This window comes from Talpa occidentalis, unplaced genomic scaffold (assembly GCF_014898055.3).
Source record: "Talpa occidentalis isolate TD23 unplaced genomic scaffold, MPIMG_talOcc4v2.1 talOcc4.3, whole genome shotgun sequence".
In the NCBI taxonomy this organism is placed as follows: Eukaryota; Metazoa; Chordata; class Mammalia; order Eulipotyphla; family Talpidae; genus Talpa; species Talpa occidentalis.
Genome location: NW_023603184.1, coordinates 45,958,225 through 45,979,129, shown reverse-complemented (window position 1 = coordinate 45,979,129; position 20,905 = coordinate 45,958,225). Strand labels below are relative to the sequence as shown.

General features: G+C 40.3%; 1 non-coding gene and 1 pseudogene across 1 annotated transcript; one reads left to right on the top strand and one right to left on the bottom strand.

Annotated features, from left to right (window-relative positions):
- Window positions 1-650: 650 nt before the first annotated feature.
- LOC119255052 (surfeit locus protein 2-like) lies at window positions 651-17,079 on the bottom strand (annotated as a pseudogene).
- A 2,371-nt stretch (window positions 17,080-19,450) lies between these two features.
- LOC119256472 (U1 spliceosomal RNA) lies at window positions 19,451-19,614 on the top strand. The gene has a single exon (XR_005127802.1). It is a non-coding gene; the product is annotated as a U1 spliceosomal RNA (small nuclear RNA).
- The last annotated feature ends 1,291 nt before the right edge of the window (window positions 19,615-20,905 follow it).

Genomic DNA, 20,905 nt, shown 5'->3' with positions numbered 1-20,905 from the left:
ACAGCTAATTCTTCTGCCCATTTTTTTGATTGGCTTATTTGTTTCTTTTTTTATTTGTTCAGTTGCATGAGTCCTTTGTGTATCTTCAATATCACCAGTCCCTGTCAGGTATGTGGTATGGAAATATTTTCTCCCATTTAGTAGGGTGTCTTCTTATTGTAATTTTTTTTAGAAAACTTTGTTTTATGAGAGAAATAGGTATAAATCTCACTGTATGCTGTATTTTATCTTAGTTATATTTGAAAACATTCTGATTTTTAGAAACATGTCAAAATAAATGATGACATTTGTTGTCTACAGCACCATCCCCTGGCAGTGTGTGGCCAAGCTTGGGAGGGCCAGGGTTCTTAGATGTGCCAGGAGCCTGGTGGACCCTCAGGCTTTGCTAATAACTGCTTAGAAGCCCTGTCCAGACAGAATTCTTCCCTATGGCCCATACTTCTTCCTGGGCATGTGGGGGCAGTGGGGCGGGAGGGGCTGGCATCTGTGGAATGCCCCCCCCAACCCCCAGGCAGTACATGCAAGTGGGCACAGAAGAGCCGCACCCCTCCAGTTATGAGGACACCTTGCCAGGAGATTAAAGAGGAAAAGGGTGAAATACCTGAAGGACCTCAGGGGTTTTGGAGAGGCGTTTCTCCAGTGACCTTTTATTAACCTGCCTGATTAAAAGCTCCAAAATGCAGAGGGAGGTTTGCAGCCATGTCTTGTAACTGCTTGGAAGAGACACACTGTTTCTTCCTGTGCTTGAAATCCACCCCAGTGAGGTCTTTTTCTCGTGGGCACCTGGACTCCTCATCCTCATGTGCCAGAAAGTTCTCAGTGCCACCCTCAGTCCCTCCCAGTTCCTCTTTGTTGAATAGCTCAGGTGGGTACAGGTCTGTCATGCTGTCATCACTGTTACTTGGGGCCTTGTCACTGGATATGGCGAGATGGCCCATCACTGTCCATCTGCTCTTCTCTCCTCCGCCTCCTCTTCCTGTGCAGGAGGCAGGCAGGCACAGGCTCCTGTCCTGCTTGTGACACTCATGCTTCTGTAGCACCTTCTGGTTCCTCAGCCTTGGGTGCCACAACAAGTGCATAGGGAATATGTTGCTGTGCCACAGAGTGAGCTTCCAGAACAGTTGGTGCAGGTTCTTGGTCCAGAGAATGATGTGCAGCTGGAACTGGGCCTAGTTAAAGGATGGGTTGGTGCAGAACAGCTGCAGGTACTTGCCAGGGTATAGACTTGAAGCTCAGGCAAGCAGCAGAGTGCCTGGGGGCTGGTCAGAATACCCCACAGCCTGCAGGGGCTGCAGCTGCAGACTGGGGTGCTCCTGCAGGTTGGGATATTTCCTCACACAGAGGAAGGAAGCACATGTGGGCCAGCTGGCTCCTGGCTCAGCTGCTAGGAGCAGGGAGAGGGGAGCTTGGAGCCTGCAGTAGCTGGCAGTGCAGACCACTTGTGTGGAGGAGGGGCAGGGCAGTGGGGGGCAGCCCTGCAGTGTATTTATGGTTTCTTTTGTATTTCGATATAGCTCCAGCCCTATATGTTCTTTTTTGTTTTCCTTGCTGTTGGGGAGGGTCCTGGAATGCATCACTAAAGCTAATGGCATGCCTGTGTTTTCTTCTGTGTATTTTATGCTTGTTTTCAGGTCTAATTGTAACAGGGGGCTGAGCCAAAGGCAGTTACAGGTCACCGATAGCCCCAGGTGAAACACTAGCAAAGTATCGGTGGGGGTAGGGGAGGTGGAGACTCTGGTAGGAAATATAAAGGACTGCAAAAGCAGCCCCCAGGATTCAGCGTTTTCAGATATTCAATGATTCCAGGGGCAGCCATTTCTACCTTCCCTGTGCTGATCTTCCAGAAGGCTGTCGTGGGCCTCTGAAGGCCTTGGAGAGGCTTCCAGCAGCCAACCTCAGAGATGAAAAGTTTGGAGGGTTTGCAAGTAGCTCAGCAACTGAAACTGTTCACAGCTTTGCTGCTGCTACAGCCTGGCAGGGAAGGCGAAGACCTGGAGCCAGGCGCCTGGTTGAGCTGTGTGAGTGTGGCTGTTTGTCGGGTCTTTTGGCTGCTGCAGCTGCTGTTTAGTGTCGATTGCCTGGTGCTGCGCTGGGGCATCTCGGCAGCTCCGGTGAGCATCTCCTGTTGTGTCTTCTGCTGTCTTCATGAGTTGGGTCCCCACCTATAGTCTGGCCGCCACGTGCTCCAGGTCCCCAGTGGCGGGAAGGCACCATCTTGGGAGTGTTTGTGTTTAGGACTGTCACACACTGGGCACTGCTTCAGGTGAGGTAAACGGCCATTGGTGACTTCAATAACTCTTTGTTTTCCATGCTTTGTTAAATAAATCTCACTATTGCTGTTCTCTGAGCCTTAGTGGTCTTGCAATTGTGCACGTGGGTGGAAAACTCTGACAGTAACATGTTAACTATTTGGGCAGTGTCCTTGGCCAGTTTTGGTGTCCCTGCTGCCCTGTATCATAATCTCAATGTCTTTTATCCATTGTAATGGAATTTTGTGTATGGTGTGAGAAAGTGGCTGACTTTCATTCTTTTGCATGTGGCTGTCCCCAGTTTTCCAAGTGCCATTTATTGGAGAGGTTTTCCTTGTTCCAGTATATAGTCTTTTTTTTTTTTTTTAAGATGTATTTATTTATTTATAAAAGCACTGGGTACAGTCAGAAGTGCAGAGAGTGAGAGAATTCACCAGAGCCAGAGTGGAGTGCAGAAAAGGCAGACTGACGAAATACACTGCTGAGGGGAGCAGCGGGCGGCAGGAGAGGTCTGCGTGCCATGTGGGACCCTCGCCGGAGGCCAGGGATTGAACCAGCGATGCAGAGGCTGCGGGCTGCTTCGCAGCCCAGCGCTCAACCGCTGCACCACCAGGGGAGGCCCTCCAGTATATATTCTTGACTCCTTGTACATTAACTATCCATATAGGTTGGGTCTAGTTCTGGGCTCTCAATTCTGTTCCATTGCTCTGTGTATCTGTTTTCCTTCCAGTACCATGTTATTTTAATTGTTGTGACTTTATAGTTTGAAGTATGAAAACACCATTCTTCCTCTTTTTTTGGTCAGGATTGCTTTGGTTATTTGGGATCTTTTTATAGTCCATATGAATATGGAACTGATAAGAATATCAGTAGTGTTTGCTCCATTTCTTTGTTGAAGGCTAATGGAGGTTTTATTGGCATTGCCTTGAATCTGTACATTGCTTTGGGTAGAAGGGCCATTTTAAAACGTTGGTTCGTCTAATCCATAAGCAGGGAATATCTTTTCATTTCTTTGTGTCTTTTATTTCTTTTAACAATGTCTTTTAGTTTTCTTTGTTTAGGTCTTTTACTTTTGTTAGATTTACTTTATTATTTATTTTTGGAGTGATTATAAGTGGGATCATTTTAATTTCTTCCTCTTTAGCACATTGTTTACATATAGGAAGGCGACTGATTTTTGTGTATTGATGTTATAACCTGCTACTTTACTAAACTGATTTATTATTTTGTTTACTTTCTCAGTGGAATATTTAGGATTGTCTATGTATATTATCAAATCATCTGCAAATATTGATAGCTTTACTTCTTTCCCAAATTATGTTCCTTTTATATCCTTCTCTTGCATAATTGTTCTACCTGGGACTTGAAATATTATGTTGAATAGTAGTGGTGAGAGTGTATATCCTTGTTTTGTTCCATATCTTAGTGGAAAGGCTTTCAGTTTTTCACCATTATCATTGAGAATTATACTAGCTGTGGCTTTGTATACATGGCTTTTAGTATGTTGAGATACGTTCTATTTTTCTCCAGTTTTTCAAGGATTTTCATCATAAATAGGATGCTGAATCTTTTTTTTTTTAATTTTTTTTAATAATAAATTTTATTTTTATATTCCCCATACAATTGCAGCCCCCTATTCTGACCCCAATCCCTCCCCTCCCACCCCCGCCCCCCTAAAAGTGTCTCTGGTTCGTAGTTTTTTGTTGATTTTGATTTTCACTTTCTTACAGTTATTCGTTTTCCTGGTCCCTTATTTAAGTTTTCTAGATTCCTGCTATGAGTGAGACCATCCGGTATTTTTCTTTTTCTTTTTGGCTTATTTCGCTGAGCATGATCCCTTCCAGTGCCATCCATGTTGCTGCAAATTGCATGTGTTTATCTTTTTTGAATGCTGAGTAATATTCCATGGTATATATGTACCACATCTTCTTGATCCAGTCATCTATTTTTGGGCATTTGGGTTGTTTCCAAAGCTTAGCTATTGTAAACAGTGCTGCTATAAACATAGGGGTGCAGGTGCTCTTTGGAATTGATGTTTCTGTGTCCTTTGGGTAGATACCTAGGAGTGGAATTGCTGGATCATAGGAAGCTCTATGTTTAGTAGGTCCAGAAATCTCCACACAGCTCTCCACAGTGGTTGGACCAGTTTGCACTCCCACCAACAGTGCAGAAGAGTTCCTTTTTCTCCACACCCTCGCCAACATTTGTTCTTGCTAGTTTTTTTAATATGTGCCATTCTCACTGGTGTAAGATGGTATCTCATGGTAGTTTTGATTTGCATTTCCCTGATGACAAGTGATGTTGAACATTTTTTCATATGCCTGTTGGCCATTTGCATTTCCTCTTCAGAGAAGTTTCTTTTTAGCTCTTCTGCACATTTTTTGACTGGATTCTTTTCTTTGTTGTTGTTAAGTCTCATCAGCTCTTTGCAGATTTTTGTGATCAGTCCTTTATCATTAGTGTTGGGTGCAAAAATGTTCTCCCAGTTGGTGGGGTTTCTCTTTGTTTTTGTTATTGTCTCTTTTGCTGTGCAGAAGCTCTTTAATTTGATGTAGTCCCAGCTGTTTATCTTCGCCTTCACTATCACTGCTTTGGGTGATGTGTCTGTAAAGATGTCTTTGATGTGCAAATCACATAGTGTTTCGCCTATATTTCCTTCTATATATTTTATGGTTTCAGGTCTTATGTCTAGTTCTTTAATCCATTTTGAGTTGATTTTTGTGTATGGTGTGAGGTAGTGGTCAAGCTTCATTCTTTTGCATGTAGCGACCCAGTTTTCCCAGCACCATTTATTGAACAAACTTTCTTTGCTCCAATGCATAGTCTTTGCTCCTTTGTCAAAGATTAGTTGACCATAAATCTGTGGGTTTATTTCTGGATTTTCTATTCGATTCCATTGGTCTGTATGTCTGTTCTTGTTCCAATACCATGCAGTTTTGATGATTATGACTTTGTAGTAGAGTTTGAAGTCTGGGAGTGTGATGCCTCCATTCCCTTCTTTTTTTTTTTTTTTTTCAGGAGAGCTTTGGCTATTCGGGGTTTTTTGTGATTCCATATGAATTTCATCAATAATTGTTCTATTTCTTTGAAGAATGACATTGAAATTTTGATTGGAATAGCATTGAATCTGTATATTGCTTTTGGAAGAATGGCCATTTTAATAATGTTTATTCTTCCAATCCATGAGCAGGGGATGTCTTTCCATTTCTTTGTGTCTTCTATTTTTTTTAACAGTGTTTTATAGTTTTCTTTGTATAGGTCCTTTACCTCTTTTGTTAGATTTATTCCCAAATATTTGATTTTTTTGTTTCAATAAAAAAAGGGATTTTTTTTTGATTTCTTCTTCTTCAGATTTATTGTTTGTGTATAGGAAGGCTACTGACTTTTGCGTGTTGATTTTGTATCCTGCCACTTTACTGAACTGATTGATGAGTTGAATTAGTTTTTCTGTGGACTTTTTGGGGTTCTCTATGTATATTATCATATCATCTGCAAATAGTGATAGTTTGACTTCTTCTTTTCCTATTTGGATTCCTTGGATGTCTTTCTCTTGTCTTATTGCTCTGGCTAGGACTTCCAGTATTATATTGAAAAGCAGTGGTAAGAGTGGACATCCTTGTCTTGTTCCAGATCTTAATGGAATTGCTTTCAGCTTTTCACCATTGAGAATGATACTGGCTGTTGGCTTGTCATAGATGGCCTTTATGATGTTGAGGTATGTTCCTTGTATCTCAAGAATTTCAAGGGCTTTTATCATGAATGGGTGTTGCACTTTGTCGAAAGCTTTCTCGGCATCTATTGATATTATCATATGGTTTTTATATTTGTTTTTGTTGATGTGTTGGATAATGTTCATTGATTTTCGGATGTTAAACCATCCTTGTGTCCCTGGAATGAATCCTACTTGGTCGTGGTGAATTATCTTATGGATGCATTGTTGGATTCTGATAGCTAAAATTTTATTGAGGATTTTTGCATCAGTGTTCATTAGGGAGATTGGCCTGTAGTTTTCCTTTTTTGTGTTGTCCTTGTTTGGTTTTGGTATTAGTGTAATGTTGGCTTCATAGAACGTGTTTGGTATTGTCCCTTCCTTCTCAATTTTTTGGAAGAGTTTGTGAAGGATAGGCACTAATTCGTCTCTGAATGTTTGGTAGAATTCATTTGTAAATCCATCAGGTCCTGGGCTTTTGTTTTTGGGGGGGTTTTTGATTACCATTTCAATTTCGCTGCTTGTAATTGGTCTGTTTAGGTGTTCTATTTCTTCTTTATCTAGCTTTGGGTGATTGTAGAGTTGTAGGAATTTGTCCATCTCCTCTAGATTGTTAAACTTGTTTCCATATAACTGTTCATAGTAGTTACTGATTATTCTTTTGATTTCTGCTGTGTCCGTTGTGATTTCTCCTCTTTCATTGATGATCCTGTTTATTTGTGCTTTCTCCTTTTTTCCTTTGTGAGCCTGGCTAGGGGTTTGTCTATTTTATTGATTTTTTCAAAGAACCAGCTCTTGGTTTCATTGATCTTTTGGATTGTTTTTTTAGTTTCAATTTCATTTATTTCTGCCTTGGTTTTTATTATTTCTTTTCTTCTACTGGTTTTGGGGTTTTTTTGTTGTTCTTTTTCTAGATCTTTGAGCTTCGAGATTAGGTTGTTTCTTTGAGTTCTTTCTTGTTTCTTGATGTGAGCTTCTATTGCTATATATTTTCCTCTTATTACTGCTTTTGCTGCATCCCATAATTTTAGGATATTGGTGTCCTCCTTGTCGTTCAATTCAAAGAATTTTTTAATTTCTTGTTTGATCTCCTCATTAGTCCAGTGGTCTTCCAGTAGTGTGGTTTTTAATCTCCATGAGGTAGGAAAGTTCCTTGCCTTCTTTTTATGGTTTATTTCTAGTTTGATGCCTTCATGGTCAGAAAAGATGGTTGATATGATTTCAATCTTGGTGTATCTGTTGATGTTTGTCTTGTGCCCCAGTATGTGATCGATCCTGGAGAATGATCCGTGTGCGCTTGAGAAAAATGTGTACTCCGTTTTTTTGGGGTTTAGTGTTCTATAGATGTCTGTTAAGCCCAATTGCTCTAGGTCCTTATTTAGAGCTTTGGTTTCTTTACTTATTTTTTGTCTTGTTGATCTATCCATTGTTGATAGTGGTGTGGTGAAGTCTCCCACTACGTATGTGTTTTCTCTGATGTCTGTTTTCAGAGAGGATAACAGTTGTCTGATATATTTTGGTGCTCCTTCGTTTGGTGAGTATATGTTAATGAGTGTTATTTCTTCTTGAAGTATTGTCTCCTTGATCATAATGTAGTGACCATTGGGGTCTCTTTTTATCTTTTTGAGTTTGAAATCTGTTTTATCTGATATAAGTATAGCTGTTCCTGCTTTCTTTTTTGGTCCATTTGCTTGTAGGATTGTTTTCCATCCTTTAACTTTGAGCCTATTTTTATCTTTTGTAGCTAAATGTGTTTCCTGGAGACAGCAAAAGGTTGGGTTTTGTTTCTTAATCCAGGCTGCAACTCTGTGTCTTTTTATTGAAGAGTTTAGTCCATTTACATTTAGAGTTAATATTGATATGTTAGCATCTGTGTTTGCCATTGTGTTTGTCTTTCCTTTGATTTTATTTATTTATTCTTTTAATAACTTTTTTTTTTTTTTGGCCTTCTTTCATTGTTATTCGTCCCTCTGAGGTTCTGGCTTTAGGACTCCTTGTAGTATTTTTTGGAGTGGGGGTTTAGTTGCAATGAAATTCCGGAATTTCTGTTTGTCTGGGAAGGTCCATATTCTTTCTTCAAAGAGAAAGGAGAGCTTTGCGGGATAGAGAATTCTTGGTTGGCATCTGTTTTCTTGGAGTCTGTTGACTATGTCCCTCCATTCTCTCCTTGCCCGTAGTGTTTCTTCGGAGAAGTCTGATGTCAGCCTGATTGGCTTTCCTTTGAATGTTATCTGTTTCTTCCCTCTTGCCAGCTTCATTATTTTTTCCTTGTCCTGGAATCTTGGGAGCTTTACTATTATGTGTCTTGCTGTATTTTTCCTTTCGTCGTGGAAGTTTGGTGTTCTTGTTGCTTCTTGTATATCAATTTTCAGCTCCTTCTTCACATTTGGGAAGTTCTCTTCAATTATCTCTTTGAATATTTTCTCTGTTCCTACATCTCTCTCCTCTCCTTCTGGTATTCCTATAACTCTTATATTTCCTTTCCTCATGGAGTCAGATAGTTCCCGAAGTCTTTCTTCGTTCTTCTTCTTCGTACTTCTCTTTCCTTTTCTGTTTTGGTTCTTTTTATTTCTGTGTCTTCAAGAGTACTTATTCGTTCTTCCATTTCATCTATTCTGCTTTCATTGCTTTTCCCAGAATTCTTTAGTTCTTCCATTAATTCTTTGATCTCCTGCATTTCTTTTACTTCCCTCTTTAGGGACTCAATTTCATTCTTCTGACCATTGTTTTCCCTCTCTAGGGACTCAATTGCATTCTTCTGATCGTTGATTATTTTTCCCTTATCATTGTTTTCCTTTATGACTTCTGTCAGTTTTTTAATCACGGCAATTTTAAATTCTCTTTCTGGAAGGCTCAGAAGTTCTTCCAAGTTACTGTCGTTGCAATCTGGGGGCTGGTTTTCTTTTTGTGGTGTGCTTTTTCCCTGGGGAGATGCTAGGTTGCGTGTGGTTCTTCTCCTCCCTACTGTCTGTTTTCTAATTTGCCGTATGCGTTGGGACACTGTGTAGTTGGGACTGGCCGGCATCTTGGGTGAGCTTCTCTGCTCTCCTCTGGTTCCTTCAGGAGTCATCTGTCAGTTTCAAGCAGTCTTTACTGGAGAAAGGTCCCTGTTCTAAAATGCCGATGTGGGGACACACTCCCCTGTGCGCCTGGTCTGCCCCGGCGGTGGGTTCCTGCTCCCCCTCTGGGCTTGGACTGCAGGCCAGAGGGGGTCTGGCTTGGGCGAACTTCCCCCGCTCACCTCTGGCTCCTGAGGAAGCCTTCTGCAGGTAGTCTTTACTGAACAAATGTCCCTGTTCTAAGATGGTGATGTGGGACACACTCCCTGTGCGTCCGGTCTCAGGCACACTCTTCTGCGCGCCTGGTCTGCCCCGGCTGTGGGTGCTCGCTCCCCCTGTGGGCTCAGACTACTGGTCGGAAGGGGCCTGGCGTGGGCTAACTCCCCAGCTGGCCACTGGCTCCTCTAGGCACCTCTGCTGGCTTCAAGCCACTAGGTGGCGCCAGAGATCTCTCCTGGAGCCCTTGGGGAGCTGATTTTCCACCCCGTGGGACAGGGAATAGAGCGGGAATGGTAGGGTAAACCTCAACGGCTTTGGGGTGCTGTGTCTGCCTTGTGCCCCACCATCGTGGGGAACCCACGCCCCTAGTTCCGTGCCCCGGGTGTCAGTTCCAAAGCCCTCAGTTCCAGGACTCAGGCTGTAGCCCAGTTCAGTGGCGCGGGAATGGCGCCTTTTGAATCCCGCTCCCGTGCCTGGGCGCCTGGGCCTGCTCACTCAGTGAGGGCCTCCGCGCATCTCCCCGCAAGCCTAGGTCGCAGGTGCAGGGACCTGGGCAGCTGCAATCTGGATCCGCGTTTGCTTTTCAACTGCACTGCTTTTCCATGCGCGATCCCGATTCCGATCTGCACTTGGTTTTCCAGCGCGCCGCTGTTCCGCGAAATCCTGACCGCGATCCGCGCCTGTTTTTCCAGCGCGCCGCCTTGCGCAAGCTTACTGGGAGGCCCGGGGCTGTGTGCTGGTGCTGGTCTCCTCCCCGGGGGCGGGGTCTCTCTTTAATGGTGCCCGGAGCCGTTCGATCACCTCTGCGGCGGATCCTGCGGGGTTCTCCACAGCTCCCGTTCACGGGGTGTGGTGGCTGAGATAGTTCCTTTCCACTCACAGTCCCGCTTGCTGCGTCCTTTGTTCTTGTTGGCAGTTTTAGTTTGTTGTTTTCCTCCTCTCTGCAGGTCGGAGAGTGCCGCCTCTGTGGGCGGGGGAGGGGAGCAGGGTTCTGCGCTTCCCTCCCTTCTAGTCCTCTTTTATGGCCACTTTCTTCTTCGGGTAGTTTGCTGGCGTCACCCGTTTATCTTCCGTGTCCCGGTTCTCACTGGGACCTGCCGCTTTTCCTCCCTATTAACTTTTTTTAATGGGAGATCTTACTCGCAGCGTCTCCTCGCCGCCATGTTGCTCCGCCCCTCTCAGGATGCTGAATCTTATCAAATGCTTTCTTCATGTCTACTGATCTGACCATATGGTTTTTCTCTTTGTTTTTGTTGGTGTGGTGAATTTGATTGATTTTCAGATGTTGAACCACCTTTATGTCCCCGGTATGATTCCTACTTGGTCATGGTTTATAATCTTTTTAATGTATTATTAGATTCAGTTTATTCATATTTTATTAAGGATTTTTGCATTTGTTTTCATAAGAGAAATTGGATTATAGTTTCTGTTTTTAGTGTCATTTTTGTTTTTGTTTTGGTGTTAGCATAATGTTCTCATAGAATGTGTTTACAAGTACTTTTTTTTCAAATTTTTGGAAAATTTTGAGCAGGGTAGGTATTATCTCATCTTTGAAGGTTTGGTAGAATACACTTGTGAAGCCACTTGGTCATGGGCTTTGTTTTTTTGGAGTGTGGTTCTGTTTCAGTTTCTTTGCTTGAGATTGGTTTGTTCAAGATTTGTGTTTCTTCCCTATTTAGACTCAGAAGATTGTATACATCAAACTTGAAACTTTAAATGAGTAAATAACAAAGATACACCATGAACTCTTGTGATTATTCTTAAGACTGTGGCCCAGAAGTTTCTCACTCTCAAAACAGTTCACGTACAGTAATTCATCAGAATTACCATTTACATGTTCCTACCATTTTATGGCAATAGAGGTGTCTGCTCCAAGTAAACTTATCTCTGCTGTGACACTCTGCATGTGTCTGCCTCACAGAATTCTGGGTAGTGTTTTGTCCTGAAGTTTCAGTTCTCTGATAGATTAAATAAAAGTCTCTGTTTAATTTTATGTGTTTTAAGTAAGGGCAAGCTGGCTTCCTAGCAATTTAAATGTTGATGATGAAAATGAAAATGTCAGGCTTTGATTACAAGCTTTTTAAACCACTAACATCACTGTACATTTGACTTGTTTTAGGGAAATAATATTTATTATCTACTCCTATATGAGCATTGCTATGATAGATATAAAAGCAGTATTACTTTATTCTGCTAACGTTTACAGTGCCTTCATCTTTGTTGTGCCAGGAAGGGCACAGAGAAGGTTTTCTATGATTTGAGCAGACTGGGTAGAGAGTCCTGGAGCCCTGGGTGGCTTTCTCAGGCTTTTATTGAGCTTTTATATATAGAGCAGCAACCAGGTACATGGCAGGCAGGGGTGCCAGGGACCAGGGGGCTGCTAGGCCTCCAAGCCCCTGGCCAGTCTTCACTCTGGGCTTCTCTAGATTCTTTCTCCCTTCTCTCTCCTGTTCTTTCCTGCTTCTGCTTCTCTTGGCAACTATCTCAATACTGCTCCCATGGTCTGCAGAAGTAAACAGCACAGCTTACAACAATGTAACAACTGCAGGTGCCCCATCAGGCAGGGCAATCCTAATGGCAGGAGGGCAGAAAACCCTGAAAATTATTTACCCTACAATAGATTCCATCTGTTTAAATTGGTTATATTCTAGTTATATCTGGAATTAGCCAGAAATAAGTCTATTTTTTAATAAAATTAAGATCAATATAAGAAATTTTTATATAAAATATTTCAATGATATTTTTGCTAGAGGTATAATAAAGCTAAGTGCTTTTCTTTGAAATTTACCAAATACTTATTAAATATCTTTGACCAGCTGTCTAAAGTCCTCATATTAAAATTTCTATATCACAGCTAACAACTTTTATGTAAAAAATAATAACAAACCTTAGATATCTGTAAAACCAAGTCAAGAGCAAACCTTAGATGTAAAATTGAGCTAAGAGAGGGAACGAGAGAACAGGGGAGAGGGAAGTGGAGCTGGGACACAATGAACTGTGGTTGAGGACTATAAGTGCTAAATATCTGTAATATAATACATTTGTGTTGATTTATGCCAGCAAATTTAATTGAAATCTGTAACAGTAGCAATTACCAATTAATCATTAATCACCTTCCTCTCTTTTTTTTAATTTCCCTCATTCCCTAAATCTAACAAAAGAGGTGAAAGACCTATACAAAGACAATTATAAAATGCTGTTAAAAAAATAGAAGACACAAAGAAATGGAAAGACATCCCCTGTTCATGGATCACAAGAATTAACATTATTAAAATGTCCATCCTACCAAAAGCAATATACAGATTCAATACTATTCCAATACAAATCTCAATGACATTCTTCAAAAAAATAGAACAAATACTGATGAAATTCATATGGAACCACAAAAAACACAAATAGCCAAAGCCCTACTGATGAAAACAAAGGAGAAAGGAGGTATCATACTTCCAAACTTCAAGCTACACTACAAAGCCATAATAATTAAAAGTTTGGTATGGGATCAAAAACAGACATAGAGACCAATGGAACTGAATAGAGAGCCCAGAAATAAAACCACACTTAAATGGACAACTGATCTTTGACAAAGGAGTAAAGAACAATCAATGGAACATGGATAGTTTGTTCAATAAATGGTGCTGGGAAAACTGGAACGAAACATGCAAAAAAATGAAAAGAGACCACTACCTTTCACCATGCACAAAAATCCACTCAAAATGGATAAGAGAACTGGATATAAGATCTGAACCATAAAATATATAGAAGAAAATAGAGGTAAAACACTATGAGACATACATTGCAATAACATCTTTAAAAACTTGTAGTGGCAAGATGGGACACTGAGCAGGTTTTCCATGATAAGAGCAGCCCGGGTAAAAGCGGAGTCCTGGCCTCTCTTGGGTCCCCTCTTTGGCTGTGGGCCCCACCACCAGTCATGTTCCCCACCCACCACAAGAAGGGGTTCCTCAGCTCCTCACTGTCACTCAGCAATGAGCAGGGTATCACCCACAGGTGATTTTAAGAGACTCACTGGCCTTCCTTAGTATACTTAGGCTGCTTAACAGCCACTCAGGGCTTCCCAATGTCAGCACCAGCTTTTGCCTTTTTTATAAATTTATTTTTTATTTTTATATTCCCCATAAAATTGCAACCCACTGATTTTGACCCCAATCCCTCCTTTCGCCCCCCCCCCCAAAGTGTGTCTCTGGTTCATAGTTATTTGTTGATTTTGATTTTTTTCTTTCTTATAGTTATTCTTTTTCCTGGTCCCTTAATTTAGGCTTTCTAGATTCCTGCTATGAGTGAGACCATCTGGTATTTTTCTTTTTCTTTCTGGCTTATTTCACTGAGCATGATCCCCTCCAGCTCCATCCATGTTGCTGCAAATTGCATGTGTTTATCTTTTTTGAATGCTGAGTAATATTCTATGGTGTATATGTACCACATCTTCTTGATCCAGTCATCTCTTTTTGGGCATTTAGGTTGTTTCCAAAGCTTAGCTATTGTAAACAGTGCTGCTATAACCATAGGGGTACAGGTGCTCTTTGGAATTAATGTTTCTGTGTCCTTTGGGTAAATACCTAGGAATGGAATTGCTGGATCATATGGAAGCTCTATCTTTAGTAAGTTGAGGAATCTCCACAAAGCTCTCCCTAGTGGTTGGACTAGTTTGCACTTCTACAAGCAGTGCAGGAGAGTTCCTTTTTCTCCACAACCTTGCCAACATTTGTTGTTGCTAGTTTTTTTTTTTTTTTTAATATGTGCCATTCTCACTGGTGTAAGATGGTATCTCATTGTAGTTTTGATCTGCATTTCCCTGATTGCAAATGACGTTGAACATTTTTTTATATGTCTGGTGGCCATTTGTATTTCCTCTTTGGAGAAGTTTCTTTTTAGCTCTTCTGCCCATTTTTTGACTGGATTATTTTCTTTGTTTTTGTTGAGTCTCATCAGCTCTTTGTAGATTTTTGTGATCAGTCCTTGATTGTTAGTGGTGGGTGCAAAAATTTTCTCCCGGTCAGTGGGGTTTCTCTTTGTTTTGGTTATTGTCTCTTTGCTGTGCAGAAGCTCTTTAATTTGATGTAGTCCCAGCTGTTTATCTTTGCCTTCACTATCACTGGTTTGGGTAATGCATCTGTATAGATGTCTTTGAGGTGCATGTCATTAGTGTTTCGCCTATATTTCCTTCTATATATTTTATGTTTTCAGGTCTTATGTCTAGTTCTTTAATTCATTTTGAGTTGGTTTTTGTGCATGGTGTGAGGTAGTAGTCAAGCTTCATTCTTTTGCATGTAGCGACCCAGTTTTCCCAGCACCATTTATTGAACAAAATTTCTTTACTCCAGTGCATATTCTTTGCTCCTTTGTCAAAGATTAGTTGACCATAGATCTGTGGGTTTATTTCTGGGTTTTCTATTCAGTTCCATTGATCCATGTGTCTATTCTGGTTCCAATACCATGCAGTTTTGATTATTATGGCTTTGTAGTATAGTTTGAAATCTGGGCGAGTGATGCCTCCATTCCCTTCTTTTTTTTTTTTTTTTTTTTTTCAGGAGGGTTTTGGGTATTTGGGGTTTTTGGTGGCTCCATATGAATTTCATCAATATTTTTTCTATTTCTTTGAAGAATGACATTGGAATTTTAATTGGAATAGCATTGAATCTGTAAATTGCTTTTGGTAGAATGGCCATTTTGATAATGTTAATTCTTCCAATCTATGAACAAGGGATGTCTTTCCATTTCTTTGTGTCTACTTCTATTTCTTTTAACAGTGTTTTATAGTTTTCTTTGTATAGGTCCTTTACTTCTTTTGTTAGGTTTATTCCCAAGTATTTGATTTTTTTTGTTTCAATAATAAAAGGCATGGTTTTCTTGATTTCTTCTTCATCAGATTTATTATTTGTGTATAGGAAGGCTACTGAATTTTGTGCATTGATTTTGTATCCTGCCACTTTACTGAACTGATTGATTAGTTTAATTAGTTTTCCTGTGGAGTTTTTGGGGTTCTGTATGTATATTATCATATCGTCCGCAAATAGTGATAGTTTGACTTCTTCTTTTCCTATTTGGATTCCTTGTATGTCTTTCTCTTGTCTTATTGCTCTGGCTAGGACTTTCAGTATTATGTTGAAAAGCAGTGGTTAGAGGGACATCCTTGTCTTGTTCCAGATCTTAATGGGAATGCTTTCAGCTTTTCACCATTGAGAATGATATTGGCTGTGTGATGTTGAGGTATGTTCCTTGTATCCCGAGAATTTCAAGGGCCTTTGTCATAAATGAGTGTTGTACTTTGTCGAATGCTTTCTCAGCATCTATGGATATTATCATATGGTTTTTATATTTCTTTTTGTTGATGTGTTGGATAACGTTGATTGATTTTCGGATGTTGAACCATCCTTGTGTCCCTAGAATAAATCCTACTTGGTCATGGTGAATCATCTTATGGATGCATTGTTGGATTTTGTTGGCAAGGATTTTGTTGAGGATTTTTGCATCAGTGTTCATTAGGGAGATTGGCCTGTAATATTCTTTTTTTTTTTTTTTTGTGCTGTCTTTGTTGGGTTTTGGTATTAGTGTAATGTTGGCTTCATAGAACATATTTGGTAGTATTCCTTCTTTTTCAATTTTTTGAGTTTGTGGAGGGTAAGCACTAATTCACTGCTGAACGTTTGGTAGAATTCATTTGTGAAGCCGTCTGGGCCTGGGCTTTTGTTTTTGGGGAGTGCTTTGATTACTGCTTCAATTTCACTGCTTGTAATTGGTCTGTTTAGTTATTCTATTTCTTCTTTGTCCAGCTTTGGATGATTATATTGTTCTAAGAATTTGTCTATCTCTTCTAGGTTGTTAAATTTATTTGTGTATAAGTGTTCATAGTAATCTCTTATTATTCTTTTGATTTCTATTGAGTCTGTTGTGATTTCTCCTCTTTCATTTATAATCCTATTTATATGTGTTTTCTCCCATTTTTAATTTGTCAGCCATGCTAGAGGTTTGTGTATTTTGTTTATTTTTTTCAAAGAACCCACTTTTGGTTTCATTGATCTTTTGGATTTTTTTTTAAATTTCTAATTCATTTATTTCTGCTTTGATTTTTATTATTTCCTTTCTTCTACTGGTTTAGGGTTTTTTTTTGTTGTTGTTCTTTTTCTAGCTCTTTGAGATGTGAGATTAGGTTGTTTCTTTGAGTTCTTTCTTGTTTGTTGATGTGAGCCTGTATTGCTATATATTTTCGTCTTATTACTGCTTTTGCTGCCTCCCATACATTCTGGAAAGTGGTATCCTCCTTATCATTCAACTCAAAGTATTTTCTAATTTCTTCTTTGATCTCCTCATTAGTCCAGTGGTCTTCCAGTAGTGTGGATTTCAATCTCCATGAAGTGGGAAGTTTCCTTGTTTTCTTTTCATGATTTATTTCTAGCTTGATGCCTTTATGATCGGAGAAGATAGTTGGAATGATTTTGATTTTCATGTATCTGTTGATATTTGTCTTGTGGCCCAGCTTTTGCCTTTCTAAGTTGGCTTTTCCTGTGCCTGGCTGCCAAGAACTTGGAGAGGGCTTCCTCCCTCTGCCTCTTGGGCTCTTCTCATGCCTGCCTCTTCCACTCTGGCCACTGCCTCTCTGGGCTGTGCCCTAGGGTTGCTGGGCATTACTCAGGCTGCTTTTAAACACTGAGGCCCACTGGCCACCCCCAGATTCCCATCTCCTGGGGTGTACAAACCATACCATCCTCCCCCAGAGTCCCCAAAATATAACATTACCCTGCCAAAGTTCCCCCACTTCTTGTGGGATTGTCAGTCCAAGTCCATCAGTTTTTTCCTGCATAAACACTGGTGAGCTCCGAATCATGGTCCTTTCTTCCCCGATGATTCTGCTGCCTCAGTGGTTCTGGGCTGATTCTTGATCCTCGCAGGCCGTCTCCTCCTCCACTTTAGGTCTCGTCCCGCAGCTTCTGGACCTTGTCTACCTTCTGTGCGCCTGCAGCATCTTCAGCTCTTTCCACAGCTCCTGGACTTTGGTTGCTACCTGTGCTGCCATGGCACGTCCAGCATTGTCACAGGCAAACACAGTCTGCTGCTCCTCAGTCCCTCCTGAGGTTTTCAGAGGGCTCCATAACTGTCAACTGTCTGCATCGAATCATGCTGCCAACTTACACCAATTGTAGGGGCAGGTGGACCACTGAGCAGGTTTTCTCCTTTACCCAAGCAGAACGAGTAAAGGAGAGTCCTGGCGCCGTCGGTGGTTTTCTCAGGCTTTTATTGAGCTTTTATATGTAGCGCAGCAACCAGGTACACGGCAGGCAGGGGTGTCAGGGGCCAGGAGGCTGGTAGTCCTCCAAGCCCCCGGCAAGTTTTCACTCTGGGCTTCTTTCTCTCCTCTCCTGCCTCTGCTTCTCTTGGTGACTATCTCAATACTGCTGCTATGGCCCACAGAAGTAAACAATAGAACTTATAACAATGAAACAAAAATGCAAGTGCCCTATCAGGCAGGGCAATCTTAATGTAATGGCAGAGGGCAGAAAAGCCTGAAAACCATTAACCCTACAAGACTCATCACCCAAAGCAAAGAAAGTCAAGGAAAAGAAAAAACACCTGGGATTACATCAAACTGAAAACCTTCTGCACAGCAAAAGAGATATTAACCAAAACAGAGAGCCACCCCACTGATTGGGAAAAAATCTTTGCACCCCAGTCAACTGATAAGGAACTGATCACAAAGATATACAAAGAACTCAGAGGACTCAACAAAAACAAAATAAACAATCTAATCAAGCAATGGGTAGAAGAACTTAAAAAGACATTTCTCCAAAGAGAAAATGCAAATAGCCAACAGGCATATGAAAAAATGTTCAACATCCCTTATCATCAGGGAAATGCAAATCAAAACCACACTGAGATACCACCTTACACCAGTGAGAATGGCACAGATAAAAAAAAAAAGCAAATACAAATGTTGGTGAGGATGCAGTGAAAAAGGAACTCTCCTACATTGCTGGTGGGAATGCAAACTGGTCCAACCACTATGGAGAGCTGTGTGGAGGTTCCTCAGTCTACTAAAAATGGAGCTACCATACAACCCGGCAATGCCACTCCTAGGATCTACCCAAAGGACACAAAAACATTGATTCAAAAGAACACCTGTACCCCTGTGTTTATTGCAGCACTATTTACAATAGGTAAAACCTGGAAACAACCCAAATGCCCAAAAATAGATGACTGGATCAAGAAGATGTGGACATATACACAATGGAATATTACTCAGCAATCAAAAAAAGATAAACTCATGCCATTTGCAGCAATGTGAATGGAGCTAGAAGGAATTATGCTCAGTGAAATAAGCCAGAAGGAAAAAGAAAAATATCGGATGATTTTACTTACAGCAGGAATAAAGGGGAACCAAATAATACATCAATGTAAAAAAAATAATAACAGTACAAAACACAACAAAGCAAAAACAGACAATTATAAACCAGAGACATCCTGCAAGAGAGGAGACGGGAGAGGCATCAGAGTGAGCACAGGGGACTGAGGTGGTGGTGCACAGGTGCCTTGGGGAAGGAAACTCTATGGGGACTACTATGAGGAGGTGGGGGGAACAAATATTGTTTAAAAATGAACAATGATGTAAAAAAATAAAATAATATAAAAATTTTTCCCTCATTCCCTCACTCTTTCCTTAATGGCTATATTTTGTAAGATATTTTGTAAACTGATTTATAAAATCAACCTGAGACCTATTTGAACTGACTCTGTGAGCAAAACCAATTTCTAGATATACTTTTTATTTTTATTTTTTTAAGATTTATTTATTTATGCATATGAGAGCTGGGGCACAGGCCAGAGATGCAGGGGTTGAGAGGATTCACCAGAGACAGAGTGGGGAACAGAAGAGGCAGATTGACCAAAAATCACTGCCAAGGGGAGCAGTGGGCGAGTCAGGAGAGGTCTGCTGCGCCATGTGGGTTGCTCCCTGGCTGGCTGGGGATTGAACTAGTGCTGCAGAGGCTGCGGATTGCTTCATAGTGCTGTGCTTAACCACTTGCACTTGCTGTGCTTAACCCACCAGGGAAGCCCTACTTTTTTATTTATAATAAGAAATTATTTTATTTTTAATAAAAAGCTTTGATATTCACTAATAAAAATATTGTCGATATAGGGCCAACCCAGTCTGGACTCTAAAATCCAGATGTGATCAAGCATTTCCTAATATTTTAATTTTTATACTTACATGGGAGGGGAGATGCCGTGATCATAATGATGTTATTCCTAGGGTAAGGCTTAACCCTTGCACTTTGGATGTGTTGACCCTTGCAATTGCCCCAAATATGGGAAACTTAGTCATATAATTTGTCATAGTGGGAGACTGCATTTGAACTTTTTCCTGTTTTAATATTAATATATTATATACTATACTATACTAAAATAATATTATATACTATATTGTACTATTTGGCCAAAAAGTAATATTATACATTGTATATATTATATACAATATGCACAATGTACAATATGTATAATGTGTGTATTATATATTATATAATATATAATATTACTTTTTGGCCAAACAGTACTGTTTTCAGTTAATTGTATTCTCCAAAATGTGATTGTTAAATTTCTAAGTACCGGTAGTTCAGAATGTGACCTTATTAAGATATACGGTCATTGCAATATGATTAGTTAAGCTAAGATGATATTATATAAAATTTAGTTAAGCACCAATCAGTATGACTGGCATCTTTATTAAAAGAGGCATAGAGAGGCAGACACAGTACAGGAATGACACCACCAACAGGTTGTAACACCATATAAAGATGAGGATATAGAATGATGTGTGGCTTCCATAAACCAAAGAATGTTGAAGATTGTTGTCAATGTCCTAAAAGCAAGGAAAGAGGAATGAAGAGGTTTGTCCTCCTAGCCTTAGAAAGAACTTACCACTGGCATGCTGATCTCAGTTTTCTAATTTCCTGAAATAAGAAACAATTAATTTATGCTGGTGTTATTTGGGCCACCCATTTTGTGGTACCTTATTATGACAGACATAATAAAGTAATACAGTGAACAAAGCTACATGATCACCCACACCAAGAGCAGTCATACCTGAAACAATAAATTTCAATGACCTTCATAGTAAAGGATTCCTAAAGTCAGAATTACTCCAGAAACTTTAATCTCAATTGTCTTTCTTTTATAGGGATGTTTGTTCATGAATATAAATTAAGATTTTCCAAATAATCTTTAATAAAACCCATCTTTCCTTCTGCTTTTTAAAGTACATTAAATATAAATATTTGAGTCTAATGAAAATTAAGTGTTAATAATTGCTTTATGAATAGGAGAGATGAATTTGGAATAACAGCTAGAACCAGTGCCCCACTTTGAGACTTTCTGTGTCCTCCTGAATTTAGACTTGCATCTAGTCTACCATGGAGATCTGCCTCATACTTGTCAATCCTAAGAGATAGGAATGAACCTGAATGTGAAGTCAAGCTAAAATATTGCCCCTGTATACCAATCAGATAAGTCAGCACTCTCACAAGTGCAGGGTTTAATTAGTGCAATTGGTGCAAAAGCGTTTTACCCAGTCTTTTCTTGTAATCTTCGGTAGGAAGAGAAATTCCACAGTTAATAAAAAAATTACAGAATGAAAAAAACAATGTTTTAATTCATTCAGG